The sequence below is a fragment of the Capsicum annuum genome, chromosome 3, assembly GCF_002878395.1.
Source record: "Capsicum annuum cultivar UCD-10X-F1 chromosome 3, UCD10Xv1.1, whole genome shotgun sequence".
NCBI lineage: Eukaryota > Viridiplantae > Streptophyta > Magnoliopsida > Solanales > Solanaceae > Capsicum > Capsicum annuum.
Genome location: NC_061113.1, coordinates 116,547,587 through 116,569,728, shown reverse-complemented (window position 1 = coordinate 116,569,728; position 22,142 = coordinate 116,547,587).

The following is a 22,142-nucleotide window of genomic DNA, read 5'->3' as shown; positions in this document are numbered from 1 at the left end:
GCGAGATCGTTATTGGTGTCAACCTTGGCATTGGAATAAGCTGGGAGGCTGGCATCATCGAACATAATTTCCCACTATTCCATCATATTATATTTTGAGATTGATTATCATATTATATTTTAGTATTCTCTTTGGTTATGGCCTTGTTTATGGCTTTTGGTTTGGCTTGGTATGGTTGGATGGTTGGTTTGGTATGGTTGTACTCAGTTGGGCCAGTCACGGCTGTGAACCTATCCTTTGTCTTCATGAAAAAATTTATGCTATCTTGTTATACGCTCAAAATTCAACCCATCAAAGGCTTTATAAGGTGGTTGGTGCGGGTAACAGGGGGCAATCCCTGGTCTGGGTTGGACATGGGATGCCCATAATATATAGGCCCTGGTTTGGGTTATGACATGTTGGTATCAGAGCTTTAGGTTCATGGTCAACTGGGAAGTCCACAAGGCCGTGTCGAGTAGAGTCTCTTTTAAGGGTGTGTAGATCACCACATTCATAAGGGAGAGGCTACAAGACATTTAGGAATGTTTTACTTTCTTGATATTCTATTTTCAAGCTTGGAGTAAGAAGTTTGGAAATCTTCTCTAATCCTTGTTTGTTCGTCTTTTAGATCATGCCTTGTAGATCTGGAAAATAAGGAAATTCTTCTATCCCATCTGAGGATGATGCTGAAGGGGGTATATCTTTGATCTCAGGGTCTTATTTTGGATGGTACTGGAGTTCCTCCTAATCCTACTAGTTCTCCTCAAGTCCCTCAGGGCAATGTGATGAATTCAGAATTTTATTAATCTATCCATGTTATTGCTCGGTTGGTTGCTGCTCAGGCCGAGCGGGATGTATCTAGTGGGTTTTCTGCTGAGGCCATAAGGGTCAAACAATTCATTAAGATGGGTCCTCATACTTTTACTGGATAGTCATATGCCTTAAAATTTCATCAGCTATCAAGGTATGCTCCTGACTTGGTGGCTGACATGAGAACGAGAATAAGGAAGTTCACTTTTGGGTTGAATAGAGCTTTGATCTTGGAGAGCAAGACTTCTTTGCTAATCAAAGATATGGAAATTTATTAGTTAACTGTCTATATGGAGCAAGTGGAGGATAAGAAGAGAAAATATATGGAGTTTGGGGATAGGCAAGGAAAGAAGAGCTGGATTTCTAACTAGGGAGATACTTAGTCTTGGGGTGGTTGGGATGGTGGCAAGTGGTAGAAAGAAAAGTGAGGGAGATCAAGTTCCTTCTCTACTGCCAGTGCCCCTTACCCAAAGCAGTTAAAAGACAGGCATCATCAGGGTGGTGATAATTTTTGGGCACAGAGTTCCCAATCTTAGGCAAACAGAGGTTAGTCAGTTTCTTCATGCTATCCTTGTCAGTTCTGTGGTCAACCCCATCGGGGCTATTATAAAGAAGAGAGGGACACGTGCTTCAGGTGTGGCCATCCAAGACATCGACTTAGGGATTGTCTAGTTAATATGGTCACTACGGGGGCGAATAAGATTCCTGTGGTGTCATCTTCTGCCCCTATACCTGGTGGTATTGCATCGCCTTCTGTTACTGCTCCTAGTTCTAGTGTTGGTCAAAATAGGTTGTATGCTTTGGCATCCCGATAGGAATTCGAGGCATTACCTGATGTCATTTCTGGTATGTTATAGGTCTTTTTTCATGACGTACATTATTTTCTTGATCAGGGGTCCATTCTTACTTACATGACTCATTAAGTGGCTGTGTCTTTTGGTTTTGATCCCAAAGTAATTTTGGATCTTTTTTCTATTTCTACCTTTGCAGGAGACGCAATTATTACTAAAGTATCTTTAGGGTGTATGGTATCTGTTGGTAACAAGCAAACCCTAGTAGATCTATTTGAGTTGGGGATGGTGGATTTTGGTGTTATCTTAGGTATGGATTGGTTACACTCCTGTTATGCGTCCTTAGACTATTGGACCCAGACGGTTATTTTTAAGTTTCCTGGTGATCTGGTTATAGAATAAAAGGGTGGTTTTTTAGCTCCTCGAGAAAGGTTTATTTCTTATCTTAGAGCTCAGAGGTTAATCTTCAAGGGGTGTCTTTATTACTTGGTCCAGGTTAAAGATTCTAGCTCGGAAGGTCCTTCTTTATAGTCAGTTCCCATGGGTAATAAGTTTCCAGAGGTTTTTTGATTGATCTTCCTGGTGTTCCTCTGGATAGGGAAATAGAGTTTGGTATTGATTTACTTCTGGACATTCGTCCAATATCTATTCCTCGTTATTAAATGGCTCTGGCTGAGTTGAGGGAACCCAAGGAGCAACTTAAGAATCTTCTAGATAAGGTGTTTATTCGTCTTAGCATTTCTCCGTGGGGTGCACCGATGTTGTTTGTTCGCAAGAAGGATGGTTCCTTTTGAATGTGCATTTACTACAGGCAGTTGAATAAGGTAACAATCAAGAACAAGTATCCTCTCTTGAGGATAGATGATCCGTTTGATCAGTTGCAAGGTGCCAAGTTTTTTTCCAAGATAGATCTTCTGTTTGGGTGCCATCAGCTTAAGATTAGGGAGGTGGATATCCCAAAGATGGCTTTTTGTACTCGATATGGGCATTTTTTGAGTTCTTGGTAATGTTATTTGGATTGACCAATGCCCCAATGACATTTATGGATCTGATAAACAGAGTTTTCAGGTAGTATTTGGATATCTTTGTCATTGTGTTTATTAATGACATCCTGGTTTATTTGAAGAGTGAGGTGGATCATACTAATCACCCTTGTGTGGTGTTGTAGACCTTAAATGAACAACGATTGTATGCCAAGTTCTCTAAGTATGAGCTTTGGTTGAACGTTGTTGCTCTCTTGGGTCATATTATTTCTAGCGAAGGGATAATGGTTAATCCTCAAAAGGTTGCTGCGGTGAAGGGGTGGCCTAGGCCCATAACTCTATCTTACATCTAAATCTTCTTAGGTTTAGCCGGGTATTATAGGCGGTTTGTAGAAAACTTATCATTGATAGCATCTTCTTTGATTAAGTTGACTCAGAAAAAGGTTAAGTTTTCTTGGTCGAATGCTTGTGAGGGGAGTTTTGAGAAGCTGAAGTATAGGTTAACGTCATCCCCAATTCTGACTTTGATGGAAGGCAATGATGGGTTGTGGTTTATTGTGATGCATCTCGGGTAGAACTTAATTGTGTTTTGATGCAGCATAGGAAGGTGATTGCCTATGATTCCAGGTAGTTGAAGGTGTATGAGTGGAATTATGCTACTCATGATTTGGAGTTATTGGCGGTTGTGTTTGCTTTAAAAATATGGCGGCATTATCTGCATGGTGTTCACGTGGATATCTTTTCTGATCAAAATAGCCTACAGTATATGTTCACGCAGAAGGAGCTTAATCTCAGGCAAATGAGGTGTCTTGATCTTCTCAAGGACTATTATATAATGAAGTCGCTATAGTATTTATCATCCCTAATAGTCAAGAGGTGCAATAATGGCGCCACTTAACTCAAAAATTCCCATTTTACTTTTCTACTTTAGATCAATGTTCCAAATGTACCCTAGAACCATTTTACACCATAATTTGGGCATGATAACTTCTAAATCATGCCTAAATTATCAATTTAAACCCAAAAGAACACTTCACATTATTTTCTATTTTGGACTTTTCAAACCATAAACTCTGAGTTTCTTATGCTGAGAACGTGATAGAAGAATTGTAAATATAAAGGAAGCAACCATGCTTTAAATTTTTCACCCCAAGAAGCCCAAATTCAAAACTAAAAACCCCCACTCTAAAACCCATTTATTTAACAAAATTCAATCCTAAATCTTAAAAAATTATGAGTAACAAAGTAATAGAGAATAGGGAATCGAATGTTACCTTGTTTCGGCGATGAGAGCAAAGTGATTGGGGGAGACGATGAGCACAAAGTGATTGGGGAAAGAGAGAGGATTTTTCAAGTTAGGGGAAGAAAAATAGGTGATAAACCTATTTCTTTCCTTTTTAAACTATTTTGGGTTGCTATAACAACTGTAGATGTAATACCCCATAAAATCCTAGGATCATTTCCAGCTCTTAGTTGTATGTTTAAGGGGGGGTTCAAGGCATACATTTTACACTAAGTAAAAATAACTTAGCCATTTTAAGACCCCAATATTTCGAGGATTTTATTTTTGGCCTTCCTGAATCCAAAATATTGATTTTTGGGTTGAAATGTGTTTAGGGATGTTAAAAGGGTCATTCAGTAGAGTTTTAGAATCTTTAGAAGGAATTCGGGGTGTTTTTGGACCACGAAGGAAGAATTCCTCCGCGATATTGGCGTGTCATGAAGGCTGGACCTCCGTGATAAGTTGCATGTCACGGAGGTTAGCCTCCACGATAAGCAGCGTGTCATGGAGGTTAGCTTCTGCGATAACCTCTGTGACATGGAGGCTGTATTTTTTGTAGTATTTCATTATCTTAAAGAGGGGCATTTGGTCTTTACCCTCTTCCCAAACACACAAATTGATGATTAAAACCCAAATAGGGGCATCAATTTCCCCATTCTCCATCAATTATCAAATATAAAACCCTTCCCCATTCTAAAGAACAAAAATTCTACTATTTTCTCAAGGATTTGAGCATTCAAGGTTCTAATTCTAATCTTCTTATTCATGAATTCAAGCAATCAAGGTATGTAGGGTATTCATCAATGGGTTCCTTCCACCCATTGAGTCCCAAAATCCCTTTTTGTTTAAGTATGAATTTCTTATCCTCTTTTATGAAAATATCAACGTTAATTATGAATTAAATTCATGTTTTCTTACTAGTTTTGAATTCAAGCCATGCCAATAAGTTTCCCCATGTGAATTTTGTTATTACATGCTTTGAATTTCTATTACCCATATCATGTTAAGTTAATGTCATGAAAATTTATCAATGTCATGAATTAAATCACGTGAACATGTTATCCTCCCAAGTTTAGTGTATTCCAATCCTGAAAAATTCATGGCTTTCATTAGTTTAGTGAAATGTATTATGTTTGGATCTCTGAATCATGAATTCAACTGAGAAAACTAGTGTTACTAGCTTGAGCTAGGTGCTTATCTAGTCTATTGTGTTGGGTTATAATGTGTTTTAATAAGTTCCTAAGGGTTTTATTGCGTATTTATATGTGAAAAAACTTGTTGATAATGTTTAAGGGTCAATTGGATATGAGTCGAAACAATGAGTTAAAGATCAAAGTGAAATTAGCCTATGCTTAGCTCGTGTTTCTAGTTCACCGTCTTGAATATTGTGTTGTTTTGAGCTCTAACTTGTTGTGTTTAATGCTATAGGATGCTTGGTTAGTGGATTATGATGATATATTAAGGATATACAAACTTCAAATCAAGTGGAAACAACTCAAAAAGCTCGAAATGGCTTACCAAAATCAAAATACACATCTTGGACTCAATTTGGACCCTTGGAGTGTCCAGGGCGAGTGTAGGCATGTATTAATCTATCTGGGCATGTGCTACATACCAAAATACTCAAAAGGCATCCAAAATAGTATACCTTTGTGATGAGGCCACTTCGTGACCTCTACTTAATTCAAATGGCCCTCGCGACGCGACCCCATTTCAAATAAGGACAAAAGTGCAGATTTGAATCCTACACATCTTGGGACTACTTGGACACTATAAATACATCTTTTTACTTATTATTATTCACTCTTGGACGTCTTGGAATAGTTGTGGGGATGCTCAAAACTTATTTTAGGGTTTTTATCTCTTTACTTTAGTTTCTTTCATGGTTTGTATCATCAATCCAAGAGATTGGATGATGTATATTTCCATTGAAGGCTAAAACTCCTATCCGGGGTTAAGGCCATGTTCATGATTACTTTTGTTTTGAATTAAGGTTGTTAATTTACTCATCATTGTTGGTTGTTTATTTATTCTTGTTTTAACTATTTTAAGGATTCATGGCCCTTAGAATACATCAATTGTCAACGTTATGAACTCGGGAGAGGGAATGGGGAGATAGAACAAGGATTACATCCCCGCTCAATGATGTAGTTTTAAGGTTTAATTTAGGTAAAGAATTAGATATTGGAAACCATAATCGTGCAATTAACCCTACGAATCAACAACCAAGATAAGCAAGTTAATGAATGAAGTTCAATAACCTAGTAGGATTGTTCGTAAGCCTTAACCCTAGGATTCTATCCTTGATTGTCCAAAGTCATTATTTTTCCGCATTAGTTTATTTTCTTCTTAGTTTATTTTTAATTCTAAAACTCTATTTACTACTCTCCTCAATTGGTTGAACTAGAACTAGATAGGCGACGAACGCAAGTCCCTGAGAGATCGATACTTGGGCTTCCTTGAAGCCACTATATTACTTGATAAGACCATGTACACTTGCGTGTGCGCTATCATGGACCCTAATTAGCTCAGATTTGAGCATGTCGATTACATAATAGCTCTCACAGTTTCAGTCAATACTTTGGTTATATCATTTTAGGTTATCATGACCAAGTATTTAGTTATCAACTCTTTAGTCAGTCAATTTTATAGATTATGTCAGTACATACTTTACTTAGTCTTGCATTATTTTTATATGTTCATTCATTTGTGTTCAATTCTTATATATATTACAGCCAGTCCCTATCTCACGTACCAGTACATTCAAAGTACTAAGTGTATACTCTTCTTTTGTGCTATGTTATCTTATAACATAGGTTCAGGCACTTAGTTTCTTGATCGTCCTTAGACAACTCAATACTTCTCAGCAACAGTAGTGGTGAGTCCTCATCCATCAAGGACAAGATATTTTATTCAAGTTATTTTCAATATTTCTTTCATTTCAGTTAGTCAAAGTTAGTTGGGGGTTTGTCCCATCAACTCCACATGCCTTAAAGGCTTTTAGACTAGATGTTTAGATATTCAGATATTTAGATATTCATACATGTTTTTCAGTTTTCTTTTTATCAGGTGTTCAGACATGATGGTATTACATTTTAACAAAGCTTTATCAGTTTATCTTTCACACATGATTTTTCAATATTATTTTATCCAGTGCTCATAACAGGTACCAAATCATGGGTTAGGTTAAGGTAACTTGTATCCTTAAGCATTATATCTCGACTAGGGGGTAACCTTTGGTCGTGACAAAACTTGGTATCAGAGCCTAAGGTTTTAAAGATTCCTAGGGTATCTAAAAGCCTTGTTGAATAAATTTTTATACATGGCTGTGAAGCATGCCACACTTATGGGCAAGAGGCTACGAGGTATTTTAGGAAAGTTTCCCTCCTTTCAGTGTTAATGTCGTGCAAAAGAGCATGAGCTCTACTAAACTCTGTTTCCAACTTATCCTTCATTCTATTTATAGAGAATGCCTCCCTAAAAAATATCAGAGGAAGAAATGGGGATCATCCCGCACCATCACCTGCTCAGGAATATCCCTTGAACAACTACATTTCTCATGGGGATCATCCCGCACCATCACCTGCTCAGGAATATCCCTTGAACAACTACATTTCTCACATCGATTTTAGGGCCACTTTCACACCCTTATCCTATTCGTCGCTGCTCAGAATAACTAGTAGTCCATTTCCCCATCCAATCTAGTGATGAATACAATTGCATCTAAGATCCGACACTTCATTAGGATGAATCCCCTTTTGTTTTCTGGATCCATGTCTGAGGAGGATCCATATAAGTTTTTGGATGGTGTGCAGAAGATAATCGACATTATGGGTGTTACTTCTAGTGAGAGTGTTGATTAGCTACTAATCAATTTCATGGATTATCTCATACTTAGTTTAAGTAGTGGAAGAAAGATAAGGGTATTGAGGCAAGGCTTATAGAATGGGAGGAATTTGCCACGACCTTTTCAATAGGTTCTTCCCACTAGAGTTGAGAAATGCTAAGGTGCAGTTGTTCATCAATTTGAAGTAGGGTAGTATGAGTGTTAAGGTACTCACTCAAGTTTACTCAGTTGGCATGGTATGCTTTGGCTATGATGGGCTATTTTAGGTCCAGGATGAGTAAGTTTGTGTCTGGTGTATCTGATAGCGTCATCAAGGAATATAGAACAACCATATTGATTAAAGAGATAGACCTTTATAGGCTGGTAGTTCATGCTCTGTAGATTGAGGAAGAGAAGCTCAAGAAGAAGGAAAGAGAGAAAAAAAGGGCCAAAACAGGCAACCTTAACTTTTCTCAGCCAAGGTTGGAAGGTGGTAACCGTTCTCATTTTTGTTAAAACTTTTTAGATCTAGCCCCATATTTAGCCAGTGCGCCAGTGCCTAAGTTTAGATAGAAAAATTGGGATAGAGTGCTAGACTCTAAGTCCCAAGGTAGTGTAAATAGTGGTCATACCAATCCGCTTTACAAAAAGCATGGTAAGAATTATTAGGGTCAGTGTAGAGTAGGTAGTGATGTATGTTTTGAATGTGGCAAGCTAGGCCATAGGATCAGGGATTTCCTAGGGATTGGCCAGAAGGGAAAGAATGTTCGTCAATAGGGCTAGCCCAACTTTTTCTCAGATCCAATAGGTCGTCCAACTTAGCAGGGCACCACCTCCGTTACCACCAGTGGGCATCGTCAGAATCAACTTTATGCTGTACTGACTCGCCATGATCAAAAGAGTTCTGATGTGGTTATGGGTATGTTACAAGTTATCTATCTTCATATTTATGCATTGTTAGACCCCAGAGCTTCACTTTCCTTTGTGACTCGTTATATAACTATAGACTTCGCTGTCAGTCCTAACATATTAGCAAAGATTTTTTCAGTGTCTACCTAGTGGGAAATTTTATTATTGCCAGATGGGTATACAAAAACTGCCCAGATAATGTCTTAGAAAGTTACTTCAGTTGACCCTATATAGTTAGAGATGACTAATTTTGATGTCATTCTTGACATGGATTGGCTCCACTCATGCTATGCCTCAATTGATTATAGAAATAGAATTGTCCAGTTTTAGTTTCCTAATAAACCTGTTATTGAATGGAGGGGTAGTACTTCAGTGCCTAAGGGTCAGTATGTTTCTTATCTTAAGGAATGAAAGACGACATCCAAGGGATGTATTTACCATCTCATCCAAGTCAAGGACTCAAATTCTGAAACTCCCAATCTTAAGTTAGTTCTAGTAGTGAATGAGTTTCCAGATGTTTTTCCTGAAGATCTTTCCAGAGTTTCTCCCAAAAAAAAAATTGAATTCAAAATAAATCTCCTCCCAGATACCTAGATTAGCTCAATTCAACCTTACAAAATGGCTTCAGCTAACCTTTATGAATTGAAGGAATAGCTTAAAGATCTCTTAGATAAGAGTTTCATTAGGCCTAGTGTTTCTCCATGGGTTGCTCCAGTCCTCTTTGTGCGCAAGAAAGATAGTTCCCTTAGAATGTGCATTTATTATCGTCAATTGAACAAAGTCACAATCAAGAATAAGTATCCTCTCCCCAAAATTGATGACTTATTTGACTGATTACAGAGTGGAAGTTATTTCTCTAAAATAAACCTCAAATCTAGCTATCATTAGCTCAGAGTCAGAGAATGTGACATTCCAAAGACAACCTTCAGAACTTGGTATGATCACTTCAAATTTATGGTTATGTCTTTTGGACTAATTAATGCTCCTGCAGATTTTATGGACATGATGAGTGGGGTATTCAAGCAGTACTTAGATGTGTTCATCATAGTCTTCATAGATAACATCCTTATTTATTCCTGCAATGAAGGGGATCATGTGCACCATTTGAGGATTGTATTATAGACCCCTAAGGATCACTAGTTGTTCGGTAAGTTCAACAAATGTGAATTCTAGTTGAAATTAGTAGCTTTCCTTGGTCACATCATTTCTGGTGATGGCATTTGAGTTGATCCTCAAAAGACCAAAGTAATAAGAAACTAGACTAGACCCATCTCTCTGTTAGACATTAGGACTTTATTAGGTTTAGTTAGTTACTACAGATAGTTTTTTGAAGGGTTTTATTTTATTGCTTCTCCCATGTCTTAACTAACCCAGAATAAAGTCAAATTTCATTGGTCAGATTCCTGTTAGAAGAGTTTTCAGGAGTTGAAGACTCGACTCACTTCTGCTCTAGTCTTGACTTTACCATATGGCACAGATGGGTTTGTAGTTTATTGTGATGCTTCTACAGTTGGCCTTGGTTGTATGTTAATGCAGCGAGGTAAGGTCATAGCCTATGCCTCTAGACAGCTTAAACCCCATGAGAAGAATTTCCCAACCCATGACTTAAGTTGGCAGCAGTTTTCTTTGCCTTAAAGATTTGGAGGCATCACCTTTATGGGGTTTATGTTGATGCATGTGTTCATGGATCATAAGAGTTTGCAGTATGTATTCATGTAGAAAGATCTAAATCTTTGTCAGAGAACGTGGCTTAAATTATTGAAAGATTATGATATGAGTGTGTTGTATCACCCGGGTAAAGCCAATGTAGTGCTGATGCCTTTAGTAGATTGTCTATGGGAAATGTTGTGCATGTTGAGGATGATAAAAAAGAGTTAGTCCATGAGGTTCATTAGCTTTCTAGGCTAGTTTTGGTTGGTTGATTTAGCCAAAGGTAGTATATAGATTTAGAATGGTTCAGAATCTTCGTTGGTGGCCTAAGTGAAAGAAAAGCAATCTTAGGGTTCTATTTTGGTCAAGTTGAAGGAAGCAGTTAGAGATCAGAAAGAGGAGGTTTTCTCCCAAGGGGGAGATGGTATGCTTTATTGTTAAGGAAGGTTATGTGTTTCGTGTGTTAATAGTTTGAGACAATGAATATTAGCTGAAACACATGGTGCCCGATAGTCTATTCACCCAGGAGTTACTAAGATGTACTGTGATTTATGGGAAATGTATTGGTGTAGTGGTATGAAGAAAGATATTGCAAAATTTGTTGTGAAGTGTTCAAACTGTTAGTAGGTTAAGGTTCAGCACCAAAGGCCTAGTGGTATGCTTCAGGAGTTCAGCATCCCCACTTTGAAGTGGGAGGTAGTGAATATGGATTTTATAACAGGGTTACCTTGTACGTGTCATCATCATGATTCGATATGGGTCATTGTAGATCGAATGACCAAGTCAGCTCATTTCTTGCTAGTTTATACTTCATATTCAACTGAGGATTATGGTAGACTCTATTTGAGAGAGTTGGTAAAATTCCATAGGGTTTAATTGACCATTATTTCAGATAGAGGTACTCCGTTTACCTCTCACTTTTGAAAGGCTTTTCAGAATGGTCTTGGCACCCAAGTCCATCTCAATACAACTTTTCATCCTTATACATATGGTCAAGTAAAGTGGACCATTCAGACTTTAGAGAACATATTGAGGGATTGTGTTATTGACTTTAAGGGTAGTTGGGATGACCACTTTCCTTTAATTGAGTTTACCTACAAAAACAGTTATCACTTCAATATTTAGATGGCTCTGTTTGAAGATATCTATAGGAGGTGATGTAGATCTCCTATTTGTTGGTTTAAAGCAGGTGAGGCTGCTTTGATATGGACAAATTCAGTGTTTGAGGCAATAGAGAAAAGTTCAGTTAATTTAAGAGAGGCTAAAGATAGCTTGAAGTCATCAGAAATCTTATGTAGATGTGAGTAGAAGAGATCTTGAGTTTGATATTGGTGACTTTATTTATTAGAAAATTTTCCCCATGAAAGGGGTGAAAAATTTGGCAAGAAGGGGAAGCTTAGTCCCCGCTATGTTAGCCCATAGAATTTTGAGCCACTTTGGGAAGGTAGATTATGAGTTAGAGTTGCCTGCAAATTTGTGCATCTGGTATTTTATGTCTCATTGCTAAAGAAATATATTGACGACTCAGCTTTTGTTGTCCCTTCAGAGAGTGTGGATGTGAAAAATAGTCTCTCCTACGAAGAAGTCCCAATTGAGATCCTTGACCAACAGATTCATAGGTTGGGAAAAAGAAGCAGATATATGAGCCAAGTATCCCCATATTTTCTCTACATACTCATATCCAACTTGAGGTAATTGTTTTTCTTAAATTGATTCTCTTATTTTGTACCTCAACTATCCAACTATCCTAATATCATTGCATGCATTCATGAATTTAGTTCAGTCTATGTATTGTGTTTTAGATTCAGTTGTTTAATAATTATTTAGTTCATAAGTATTCGGAGCACGATCTCAACTTTCTTAGTATCTCAGCTTAACCAGTTTCATTCGAGGACGAATGATCTCAAGGGGGAGATATTGTAATGCTCCATAACATCCTAGGCTTGTTTTCAACTCTTAGTCATATGTTTAAGGAGGGTTCAAGGCATAATTATACACTAAGTACAAAGGACTTAGCCATTTTAAGACCCCAATATTTTGAGGATTTTATTTTTAGCCTTCCCGAGTTTGAAACATTAATTTTTGGGTTAAAATGTGTTTAGGGATGTTACAAGGGTCATCCAAGAGAGTTAAAAATATTTTGAAAGGGGTTCGGTGTGTTTTTAGACCACAGAGGCAGAATGCCTTCGCGATATTGGCGTGTCACAGAGGCTGGACCTCTGCGATAAGCTGTGTCATAGAGGTTAGCCACCGTAATAAGTAGCGTGTCATAGAGGTTAGCTGCTGCGATAACCTCCTTGACACAGAGGTTGTGTTGTTTGTAGTATTTTCATTAACTTAAACAGGGGCATTTTGGTCCTTTCCCTCTTTTCAAACACCCAAATTGATGATTAAAAACAAAATATAGACATTAATTACCCCATTCTCCATCAGTTATCATACATAAAACCCTTCCTCATTCCCAAGAACAAAAATTCTAGTTTTTCCTCAAGGATTTGAGCATTCAAGGTTCCAATTCCAAGCTTCTTATACAAGAATTCAAGCCATTATGGTATGTGGGGTATTCATCAATGGGTTCCGTCCCCCCATTGAGTCCTAAAATCCCTTTTTGTTCAAGTATGAATTTCTTATCCTCTTTTATGAAAATATCAATGCTAATTATGATTTAAATCCATGTTTTCTTACTAGTTTTGAATTCAAGCCATGCCAATAAGTTTTCCCATGTGAATTTATTTATTACATGTATTGAATTTCTATTACCCATATCATGTTCAGTTAATGTCATGTAAATTTATCAATGTTATGAATTAAACCATGTGAACATGTTATTCTCCCATGTTTAGTATATTCCGATCCTAAAAAATCATGGCTTTCATCAATTTAGTAAAATGTATCATGTTTGGATCTCTGAATCATGACTTCCTACCAGTGTTTTTAAATAATGTTATTGTCTTTAAAAGTGTTATTCAGTGGTGAGTTATGAACACTCGATACCTATATGTTTACACGTGTTTCAGAATTTCAAGTAATAAATTAGTCAAAACATGATTATGATCTTGTTGAGCACTATCAGTTGTGATGTCTAGTTGAAATTAGTCAGAACCAATATTAGTCTAAATGGGAGTAGGATTTAGGACTGAGCAAACCCAGGGATAGGGGCTCACTTACTAGTAGAGGGTGTGACCTTTAGTAACAGCCCCTAAGTTCCAGAACTACATAGCCATATAGGTTTTGAGAGGTATTCCTTCTATTTGAGGGTTGACACACTCTTAGGGAAACATGCCAGTAGAGGGTGACTCCTTAGTCCTTCGAGACATCAGATTAGTGGATCTATACAACCATTGTTGGTATCATGGAAAGGTACTGACACCCTTCCAATTGGGGTTACAAGTTGGACCCTGATTAGCTCATATTGAGGCATGTCGGCTATATGGTAGCTCCCACAGTTTCAGTTAGTACTCAGGTAATATCAATCCAGGTTTACATGATCAAGAATTCAGTTATCAATGATTCAATCAGTCAGTTTTATAGATTCTATCAGTGCATACTTTACTTGGTCTTGCATTCTTTTTACATGTTCATTCATATGTGTTCAGTGCTCATATGTATTACAACCAGTCTCTATCTCACATACCAGTACATTCAAAGTACTGATCGCATAGTGCATTCAAAGTATTGATCGCATACTCTTATTTTGCCCTATGTTGTCTTATAACATAGGTTCGAACCCTCAGTTTCCTAATCATCCTTAGACAACTTAGTACCTCTCAGCAGCAGTAGTGGTGAGTCTTTATCCATCGAGGACAAGATATGTTATTGTAGTTATTTTTAGTATTCCTTCTATTTCAGTCAATTGGAGTTAGTTGGGGATTTGTCCTATCAGATCCACATGCCTTAGAGGCTTTCAGACTAGATGTTTAGATATTCTGACATGTTTTTCAGTTTCCTTTTTATCAGTTGTTCAAACATAGTGGTATTACATTTTAACAAAGCTTTATCAGTTAATCTTCTGCACATGATGTTTTATTATTTTATTCAGTGCTCACAACAGGCACCAGATCATGGGTTATCTTAAAGTCACTTGTAGCCTTAAGCACTGTGTCACGACTACATGGTAGCCTTGGGTCATGACAGTAGATTGTTTTACCAAGGTCCTACCTTAAACCCTTAAAATTTTTTGGCTTTGAAAATTTTAAATGCCCTGTCTAATCTTTGTAATTTGATGAGTTCCCAGGTAGCTCAAGCACTCAAACAATGGGTTCCTTGTTTCACATCATGCTATTTTTAAGCGTGAAAAACTTTTCCTATTAGGCAGGTAATGGATTCTTAGTACTAGAATTCCAATAACCAAATTTTTGAGGGGTCTGTACTTTCATAAGATCACTGTGTTTTTCAATCAAAACTCAAGGTCTGGGTATTGGAGACTAGTTACCTATTATATCATGGGGAGGGTGTTAAGTTCAATTGTTGACTTAGGCCAACTGTTCTTTGTGATCATTTAGGGATGAATTATGGGAAAATTAGTATCTATTATAATGACCTAATTCACCATTACAAGAAAATATCTTAAGATGGGTATGGGCCATGGGGATTATCGAGATTATATTCATAAACTTGTGTGGGGTGACACAAGTTACAATTTTAGAAATTGAAAAGTATTGGTCGAAATGATGTCATCCCACTATAGCAAGAATTATTTTGCTATAGCAACGTTGCTATAGCGACACCTCCCGCTCTAGCAACATGATGCAGAGCAAAACCCCCACTTAAGCAGGTTTTATTTCTTTTCTTCCATAAGTTTAAATAAATAATATAAGAGGGCTCTAAAAACCCTTAGGGTTTCCTCTCCTCCCTTGGAGATATGAAGGGGTAAATAGGTATGAATGAGGATGCAAACCTATGGATTATTGAGAAATAATATATCAGTGATCTTAGAACAAGGTTGGAATTCACATTCGTTCGTTCTTCCTATAACTGGTTGATATCTAGGTAAGATTTGGTAAACTGAGTAGTATAGACCCTAGGTTGGATAGCATCAATGTAATATAGATGGATAAAAGATTTATTGATTGGGCCTTCAGGCACGGAGTTTGGATGACTAAAATTCGTTAAAGTTATAATAACTTATCGATAGGTTGCTGTATTATTTATATAATTATGTTATGCTATAGTTATTAAATAATTGGGTGATTCACTTTTGTAGGCTCATATTTAGGGTGGTAAAAGGCAAATTATCGATCAATTATTTAATCCCCTAATAAATGTAATTATTCTTTTGTGTATTGGGGGAAGGGTGTTGGCCACTTCCAAAGTTATAGAGAGGTAACTCGATTGGTATTTAGAAGAGAGAACTAAGTTAAGTGGCATGTTTAGGGCTTTAGATGGTAGTCTTGGTGATGGTATTATAGTTTAATCCAATTTGTACTACATGTGCATGTTAACTACTTTTTAGTATGGACTATTAGTATATGTTTTTTTGCATGGTCAATTTCAAATGAACTTATCTTGCTGTATGATTTGACCTACTTTATTGTTAATTATGGAATATTTCAGTAGTTGGGCATTCCTACAGCTTATTGGTGGGATAAGGTTGGTAGAAACTTAGTTCTAAGCTTAGGTACATAGGTGGAACTTGGCCCCTATAGATAAGACTAGAGGGTGGTTATGATACCCATATCATGTATGTACAAGGTTTAGATGAGTTTGACGGTTCCTTGAGTGGACCGAGTAATACATATATATGTCGTTGTATTAGTTTTTGACTTGACTGGACGTGGTTAGACTTGACTATTAATTCTTGTTTGTTTCTTGACTTGTTATATTATCTCTAGTAAAGAAATGATAATTGTGTTTAAGGCTGAGTATGGATTTATGTATTCTTTGGATAGAAAGAAAGACTATTGTAAGTTATGTATTAAGTCTGATTGCATGTATGGGGGGCCTGGTTGATTTTTTACTTGTCTGGGTGGGCTATTTCTATGAATGTTAGGGTGACTTATCTAAGGTGTTAACATAGGTTAAGGAAGCCTTTGATGTAATCATTTCTTAGGATTTGTGGAAGTCTTTGGTGTAAGCTCAGACTTAGTGGTTTATGGTAGTGGAGTCGTAGGGGGAAAGAATGGTAATCCAGAGTTCATTACAATAAGTTAACAAGCGGTAACTATATCATTTTGGGAAAAAGTGAGGTAAGACTAAGTGGTTATTAGGTCTCCACAATGGGTTACCGGGGGATGTGGGTTAAGTAATGAGAATAATAAGATGGGTGTTTTCTTTTAATATTTTTTTAATATTTGAGTAATCCTATTTGGGTTAATCGATGAGTGACCCGAATCGACCCCAGGACTTGTCGTAATGGGCATCCCAAGTCCAACCAGAACCGGGGACCGCCCCTTGTTACACAACCCCGCCACCTATATCCATCCTTAGATGGGCTGAATTTCGAGCATATAATCAAAATAGCGTAAATGCTCTTATGAAGACTCTGGGATAGGGTCACAATCATGACCGACCCAGCCGATACAATCGTACCACTCTAACCTTCCAACCATACCGACCAAACGATAGGCCATAAACCATGCCATAACCAAAGAGAATACTAAAACATGATATGATAACCAATTCCAAAATGTAATATGATGGAACAACCAATAATATCGTTCAAGGGTGTAAGACCCAACACCAATACCAATGCCAAGGCAAACACAAATACCGATCCCTCCCATACCAACCTCCATAAGTACCACAAAGCCTCTATCCAAAAGAGTAAATAAATTCGGTTGGGACATGCCCCCAACCATGGACAAAACCAATATCCAAAATGAAGTCAAAACGTATAAAAATATGCATAACATGAAATGATGCCTTCCAAAAGGATGGAAGCTCACTACTTTAGTTCAAATGCTGTCCCTGAGTCAATCACGATGTAGGAGGAGTCAAATGGCCGGTTCCTACATAGCATAGGTATACAACTGCTAGAAGACGGGTTAGCGAGTGACCACTAGCATGAATCACATGATAAGGATAAAATAACGCTAGTTATAAAACCAAGTAAAACCATCCAATGTACAAAGCCATACATATATATATATACACATATATAACCATGCCGGGAAAGGGGATCGAGTTTAGCATGCCTTTAAAACCTTTACCTAGGCTGTGTAGTTTGGCCGTTCTAAACTACCCACGGACTATAGGGGTTCAGCTCCCCCTGTGGAAAGGGCCCAGTGCGCGTAGTCGCACCACCAGGGAAGTATCCCATGGGATGACTAGTACATCCCCTAATAGTGTGACATCATGCATACGGTCCACTAAGACCAATCCTCATATTGACAAATACGAGTTTCCAGTTTTGGTCCCCTCCGGGACCACCACCTTCCATGGCTTTAATACACACCCCGCCATTAATACCTAATTAAAACCGTTTCCAACTAACCAACCAATCCAATTACCATTTTATTAACCAAGGCCAATATTAGTGGTATCGTTATACCACCCCTTACTTGTAAGTAATATCCATAGCCAAGCCATTTAGGTTAAGGAGACTTTCAAGTGCCCTTCCATATACCGTATTAAACCACTTAGGAGACTTCCATGTTACCCTCAAGCATAACCGTTTTGAATTTAGTTTTTGCAAACCATTTAATCCATTTAAAGCTTTATTACATAAGCCGAAAACAAGCAAGAGTTTCATTACAAGAAATCAATGCAATGAATATACCTTTATAAGCATTTTATCAAACCATTGAGGGCATAATATAACCAAAACCAATTCGAAAGACCATTAACCATTACTATGTAATCCAATTGTCCAAAACCACCATTAATGTATATAAAAGCATAATTAAGACCATAGAAAACCATAACCAAGTATTTAATATCAAAATCCCTAAATAATAGTTGAAAACCATAACCATGAAATAGTAAAACCATGAAATTAATCATATAAATCATGCCTTTAGGTAAAATCACAATGAGGGAAGATAATCATGACTTAAACCAAAGAATTGATGGAAAAAAATCACCAAAGCAAGCCCCAAATTAGTCCTCAAGATGAAACCCTAGCATTCTTGCCCTAAAGCTTTTGAGAGGATTTTAGATTGTTTAGGAGTACTTTATAAGTGTTTAAGAGAGAAATAATAAAGTAAATAGCCTCCCAAATAGGCTAGAAGTCGTGGGATCCTATTAGAGAAAGTAGGGAAATTTCCAGATTACCCCCACTTAAGTCCCTTAAAAACCCATCACAGGGATACGACTGACCCATACGAGTCGTATCCTCCTAATACGTTTGGTACCCGCCACTTGTATCCAAGCCCCACCCTTGGATTAGACACTATCCAGTATACGAATCATCCAACCAAGTCGTAACCCCAACATATGATCCGTACCCATGACCCGTATCCCTGACAGAATGAAATACCAGGAGGATAAAAAATTGGCCACCATACGAGTCCCTGATATGAATCGTACTAAGCCCTACAACTCATACACCCAAGTCGTACCCATTACAGTGACCAAAAATATCCCACCAACTAACACTGATCAGCATACGATAGGACCATACCACTCGTACCCTAACATATGGCTCGTACCCATGAGTCGTATTAGGTCCGGAGAATGGAAATTCTAGGAAGTTTTCTAAGAGTCAACACCAGGATGTCTTTAGTCTCCCCCACTAGGAACATTCGTCCGCAAATGGCGGGACAGGTAGGGGTAACCACACAGAGTCATTGCATTATCAAACATCCTTTTAACAAAGTTTGAAAACAAAGAGGCAAAGATGTTTATCCTTCCTTTAACAAACTCAGAAAATAAAGATGTGTTGAAGACATATACCTTTTGCATGAATCCCAAGAGTAGAAAATAGATGCGGATACTTGGACTTCATGTTCTCTTTTACTTCCCAAGTAGCTTCTTCCACCTTATGGTTCCGCCATATAACCTTAACCGAAGCGACATCCTTAGTCCACAGCCGATGAACTTGCCTATCTAATATCTCAACCGAGACTTCTTCATAAGACAAAGAATCTAAAATACCCAATCCTTCCAAAGGAACAACTGAAGAAGGATCAATAATGTACTTCCTCAGCATGGAAAGATGATAGACCGGATGAACCAAACTTAAACTAGATGGAAACTCCAACTGATAAGCAACATTTCTCGCCTTTCGCAAAATCTCATAAGGACCAACATACCGAGGACTAAGTTTAGCCTTTTTGCCAAACCATACCACACCCTTCATGGGAAATACCTTGAGGAACACCCTATCCTCGACCCCAAGCTCTAAGTCTCTACGCCTAACATCTGCATAGGACTTTTGGCAACTTTGGGAAGCTTTAAGCCTATCCCAAATCACCTTGACCTGCTCCATCGCTTGATAAAACAAATTTGGGTCAAGCATGTCCGCCTCCCAAAGCTCAAAACAACCAATAGACGATCTACACCTCCTACCACACAATGCCTCAAAAGGAGCCATACCAATACTCGAATGATATCTATTGTTGTAAGCAAACTTCACCAAAGGTAGATGCTCAACCCAATTACCACCATAGTCACTCACGAAAGCTTGAAGCATATCCTCTAATGTCTAAATAGTTCTATCCACTTGCCCATCCAACTACGAATGGAAAGAAGTACTCAGAGTAACCTTAGTCCCCAACCCTTTCTGGAAAGATCACCAGAAGTGAGACGTAAAATACGTACCTCTTTAAAAAATAATCAAAGCAGGCACCCCATGCAAATTCACAATCTCCTGAAGATACAGCTTTACATAATCCTCCATAAAAAAGGTAGTCCGTATAAACAAGACGTGAGCATACTTAGTCATCCTATCCACGATTAACCAAATTGAATCATACTGATTCTGAGATCGAGGAAGATCGGTAACAAAGTCCATATTGATCACTTCCCACTTCTATTCGAGCAAAATCAATTTCTTGATACAACCCTCCTGGACTCATATGCTCAACCTTAACCTGTTGACATACCATACACTTAGCCACAACATCTGCCATATCTCTCTTCATGCCATTCCACCAATAGATCTCATTGAGATCATAATACATCTTAGTCTAGTTAGGATGAACAACATAGCGTGACTCATGCACCTCATCCAAAACTATTTTCCGCAACTCATCAACATCAGGAACACACAACCTCCCTTGGTAAAATAAAGTACTATCACCACTGATCTCAAACACCACTACCTTTTGCCCACCAACGTTACTCTTGATTTTCATAAAGATAGGATCCAACACTTGCTTCTCCTTGATCTCCATACTAAGAGATGATCGAACTACCTTTTTCACCTTCACACTACCATCCTTAGAGTCCAAGAGACGAACTTCAAGATTAGCCAAGTGGTGAATATCCTTCAGTAATTCTCGCTCCCCCTTCTCTACATGAGTTAAACTCCCAACGAATAACCTATTAAGAGCATCAACAACCATATTAGTTACCTGGGTGGTAGTGAAAACTCATATCATAATCCCTGAGAAGCTCAAGCTATCTTCTCTGCCTGAGATTAAGCTCTTTCTGAGTGAACACATACTGAAGACTCTTGTAATCAAAAAAGATATCTACGTGAACACCATACAAATAATGCTGCTATATTTTTAAAGCAAACACAACCAACAACAACTCCAAATCATGAGTAGGATAATTCCTCTCATGTACCTTCAACTGCCTGGAAGCATCGGCAATCACCCTCCTATTCTGTATCAAAACATAACCAAGACCTACCTGAGATGCATCATAATAAACTACAAACCCATCATTGCCTTCCGACAAGGTCAGGATTGGATCTAAAGTTAACTAATCCTTCAACTTCTCAAAACTCCCTTTACAAGCATCCGACCAAGAAAAATTAACCTTCTTCTGAGTCAACTTAGTCAAAGAAGCAACTATCAAAGAATATCTTTCCACAAACCACCTATAATACCTAGGTAAACCCAAGAAACTCCAGATATTGGATAGAGTCGTGGGCCTAGGCCACCTCTTCACCACAGCAACCTTCTACAGATCCACCATGATCTCTTTACTAGAAATTATATGACCCAAGAAAGTCATAGCATTCAACCAAAACTCACACTTAGAGAACTTGGAATACAACTATTATTCCCTCAAGGTCTGCAACACCACACAAAGGTGATTAGCATAATCCACCTCGCTTTTTGAATAAACTCAAATGTCATCAATGAACACAATAATGAAGAGATCTAAATACTACCTAAACACCCTATTCATCAAGTCCATAAATGCTATCTAAGCATTGGTCAACCCAAAAGACATCACCAAGAACTCAAAATTCCTATACCGAGTATGAAAAGCCGTCTTAGGGATATCCACCTCTTTAATTTTAAGCTGATGGTACCCAGACCGAAGATCTATCTTAGAAAAAAACTTGGCACCATATAACTAATCAAATAGATCATCTATCCTCTGGAGAGTATTACTTGTTCTTGACCATTACCTTATTCAATTGCCTATAGTCAATGCAAATCCAAAGGGAACCATCCTTCTTGTGCACAAACAACACCGGTGCACCCTAGGGCGAAATACTAAGATGAATAAACTCCTTGTCCAGAAGATCCTTAAGTTTCTCCTTGAGTTCCTTCAACTCATCTAGAGCCATTCTATATGGAGAATAGACATTGAATAAGTGTCTAAAAGAAAATCAATACCAAACTTTATTTCCCTATCAGGAGGAACACCAGGAAGATCATCTGAAAAGACCTCTAGAAACTTATTAACCACAAGGACTGAAGACAAAGAAGGACCTTTTGAGTTAGAATATTTAAACTGGACCAAGTGATAAAGACAACCCTTGGAGATTAACCTCTGAGCTCTAAGATAAGAAATAAACCTCCCCCTTAGAGCTAAGGAACTACCTTCCCATTCTGTAACCGGTTTACCAA